Raw genomic sequence first — 4,326 nt, 5'->3', positions numbered from 1 at the left:
CTAGACAACAGATAACATAAAAAGTATTGTGTAGCACAAAAATAAAAAGTCTGCCTTCTCTGCCTGAATCTGCGGTAGATGTCTCAGAAGTCTGTCTTCAAATTAATTTTACTAAATGGAATGTGTCAGTGAACAATACAGTCAGTAGGATGTGTGCACAAATATGGGTTTTTTTTTTCTATTTTATTGATACCTTGCTGACTACTTGATATAGTTAGGATCAGCTAGGGATTTTAAATGCTGCGATTCCAAATATATTTTCTACATGCACATATAATTTCCAAGGAAAGCAATATACCCAAAATTTCCTGCTACCATCAATTCTATTTCACAGCTTTATTGCCCCTATAAATCCGTAGTTCTCATTGAAGCCATAATAAAATATTTCTCCTTCAACCATGACTGTTTCAGAATAACCTTATTAAATGCAGACCAAGCTGCACTTCTGTGAAAACCTCTTGATTACTTTAAATGTATCATTTGATGTGTCCCAATCCAAGGCCTATTCTCTACCAGAACAAAGTGCAATACACAGAGTAACAGAGGTAGGTTATAGAAAAGAACATTCCAACTGGACGCTAGGAAAAAAAATCCTGCAACTAAAACAGCTTGAATATAAAATCAACCATTCGGAGAGGAAGTGGTCTTTCCTTTCATTTTGATCAAGGTGTGGCTGGCAAGCCATTTGTCAGGAATCCTTTGATTTGGATCAGTCAATATATAAATGATCCCTTTCAACTCTATAATACTATTAAGCAGAAGAGGAAATATTTGCTTCAGTTTGTTTGCATGCCCAAGTAATTATGACTGAAAGATATAGTGCATATGGTTGATGCAAGTTAACCTTAAGCATACAGACAAATATTTCTTTGTTTGAAAATTCTTACCCGGTGATTCCAATATTTTTTCTTTGTCACCAACATATAAAACACATTCAATATTATGGTTTAATGTCACAAGAGAGATGCAATTCTTAAGTTTCATTTGGCAAAATGATATATAAATTGATGGTCTTCAGAATGGAAAGTTGGAGTAATGTTGTGTGGTGGAATCACTGACTGAAGGAGAGGGGGGCCCCTCTGGAGAGAGTAAAAAGACATTCCAACATGAAGTTAGTTTGGAGGAGAAAACATCTGGAATCAAATTCTTAGGTCTATATCTGTTGTTTCCAAGGAAAGGCAGATAGTCTGGCAACATTCTTGTAACATAGGCGATCAGCAATAAAGTATCTATTTGGACACCTATTCATGGAGTCGTTCTGATTACATGTGTCTGACATACTGTCATATTAAACAGGTAAGCATTTCAATCAAAGGGTTTGCAATGCTTACCTTTCCTTTTCTGTATATTTCTATTGATTTAGAGAATATCAGAATTCAAACATAATTGGTAACAGATACAAAGCAGTTGCCTTGCCAATGCTATCCAATTAATAATAATAAGTATTAATGCCCTAGTTATAAGTTAGCATTTTTACTACACTTTGTAATCATAGGAAAGTGAACAACACAGAATAATGTAGTGGGATGATACTATATTAGAATACTGAAAATGAAATTAAAATTGAGATTCAACTCAATTATCTAATAAAACAATGTGCTATTTACTGATATCCCTTCACACAGTTAAGATTGTACTGGTTATTGTAAGAAAACTGTGACCTTCCAGGTATTCAGCTTCATCCCCCAGCCTTCATAATAGGTTTCCTTGGGTTATAAATGGTTGCTTGTAAATAGGTCATCTTCAGCAAACATCTCGGCAAATGTAATTGCAAATTTCCCCCTTTTGTGTTCAGCCCATCTTATTACTTTTTGATGGTTCTAAAGGAGGGTGCAAGAGGAAGAGGAAAGGTGCACTGCCTACTAGTGGCTTCTTAAATAACCTCTTTTAACAGACCATGAGAGATTCTATGCCTGGGGGAGGAGGATCCCAAATACATAGTTTTCTGACATATTTTTTTTAAATAGTGGTGTATGCTACTCTACTATTTGAAGAAAGAGAAGAAAAATAATTAGGGGAACCCAGTGATTAAAGCCCCAATACCTCCAATTTGGAACACAAAGCTTCAAGGCAATTAAGAGATGTCATTTAAGGAATAATAAGGATGTTATTCATGGCTAATCCTCTTTCTGTAATGGCAGAAGTGATGCAAAATTTCTAGGCACTGCACATTGCACAGAAGCTAATTATAATCTAATATTGAGCAATTGAGATAACTAATAAATTGACTAAATAATATATCAGATTTTTTCTGTAAGTGACTGTAGTCTGAATTATAACTAATGAATTCTGATTATTGTAATATTAAACAGATTCACTTATTAAGGAGAAATTTTAAACATATCTAAAATGGTAAAGATACTCTCACAAGGCTTGTAGTATATCATGTGAATGAGTCCCACTAAATTGACTACAACTAACATCAGTTGTATGATTATGAAGGCATACTGAATTTACTGTATACACTTATTTTAGTTCTCATCTCTTGACATTGTACAATTATTGCAACACTTGGGCTTCTTTTGTTCCAAAGCCATCTTTATGAATGACCTAAAAGATGGAATGGAAAGCATGCTGTAAAGATTTCTAAATGACACCAAGATGGGAGATTTGTCCTTCAAGGACAAAAATCACAAAATGACTTTGCCATGCCTGCACTGAATGGGGTGTTTGGATTAGATGACCTATACAAATCCTTTATAATTCATACACGGTATGATTGTATTACTGGGATTAATGTAAGAAAGAACATCCTATAGATTAAGATTCTATTGAGGCATTGGCCGAAAGTCTGCCATGCAGGAAGATTGCCCAGCTTAAACATTTATTTGCTGACTCCCTACTTACATTTTAACAATTCAGACTAAACCTCATTCTGCTTTGCTGTAACAAGCAATAAGAATCCTTACTGCATCCCTTAAATATTGTCATCTCTGCAATTGCTTGAAGCAAAACAGCGGTTTAATCCATTGTATTTTTTTTTACATTGCAGTTTTAAAACCAAACTCCCTAAGGCATACATTTTACATCTTCCAGCCCTTGTTCATCCTTTTTTGTAAATTTTATACAGTATTATTGCAAATTCCAACCATATCCGGATTCCTTTAAGAGAGAATTGAAAAGAAAGACCGCTGTTAATTTCTAAAGTCAGCTTTAAAATGCATAGGAAATATTACCAGAATCAATATTTTGTAACTGAACAGCAAGTGTTATCTGAATAAAGTATGCAATAGTTTAGGATCCATCCAGAATTTCTTTAAATAGCCACTGAATTTCTTCCAGAGCGAGGTATAATATATTTGAATTGGCTAAATGACAGCATCGGCTGAAAGTTAACTTAGTTCTCTTATTCTAAAATAAAGTCATCTTCTAACTTCCAGATAAATCTGCCATATGGTAAGATGACATAGTCTCCCTAACGATTAAATGTGTTTTTTAAATTCCTATATCCATAGTGTTTTTGTAACCAAAAAAAGCACACAAATAAGTGCTTGCTCTTGTCAGTCATAACATTACCACCATCTGATCAGCAGCCTGGTTTAGACATTATTTTTCTTTCCTGAGATAATGATGAACTGGGGTAGATTATTTTCACTACAATTCAACATCTTGTTCCTGTCTTCCCCACTAACAACATTCTTGTAATCTTCAGCACTGGCTTCTTTACAACGCATACTCCTGTATCCAAAGTAAGACTGAAAATTGTCAGTTGCTTGCAATATTATTCCAGAATATTCCATTTTTTCTGTCCATTTTTTCTTTATTAGATAAACAAATGTACCAAGAAGGTTTTCAGCATGTATCTCATGATTGTGAGCTCATTGTGTATCTGCATTTTGCCCCAATAATAAAACCAGTGAAAAAAATCTGCAAAAGGTTCCCATGAGTTTATTACATTGGGTTTGAATGCAACCTCAATTATATTCTTGATCAATAGAGTAAACGTGCTGCAATTAATGTATAGGCTGCTATTTTCCAACTTTAAAACTCTTTTGGAATATACAGTAACACTACAGGCTGGTTTTCAATGTGCTATGTATCATTAAGTCTAAACCAATCTCTTGTCTACATTAAGATTATCTAAATCCCTGTAAAAGCTGTTCCAATGTTCATATATTTATACACAGAAAATGACTGCTTACAGTTAATTCCTTACAGATAAGGCACATGACTTGGTCAATGAATAAGTATATTCCAGCAAAAGTCAGATATCTATTCCACAAGCAACATTTTATAATTCTAAGCTTAAATTTAGAGTTTACTAATGATTACTTCAATATATCATCTGTTATCTGACACCTTCATTAAAATGTCTTTGAAAAATAG

The 4,326-nt window shown here is 33.8% G+C and overlaps 1 protein-coding gene across 2 annotated transcripts in view; it reads right to left on the bottom strand.

Moving 5' to 3' along the window:
- Positions 1-4,326, bottom strand: part of EFCC1 (EF-hand and coiled-coil domain containing 1) — an 87,049-nt gene that overhangs the window by 12,528 nt on the left and 70,195 nt on the right. The gene's annotated exons all lie outside the window — the stretch shown is intronic.

This window comes from Pseudonaja textilis, chromosome 2 (genome assembly GCF_049901715.1).
Source record: "Pseudonaja textilis isolate UNSWEBS1 chromosome 2, rPseTex1.2, whole genome shotgun sequence".
Classification (NCBI taxonomy): Eukaryota; Metazoa; Chordata; class Lepidosauria; order Squamata; family Elapidae; genus Pseudonaja; species Pseudonaja textilis.
Note: the sequence above shows the minus strand (reverse complement) of the source record. Positions and strands in the feature narration are given on the sequence as shown.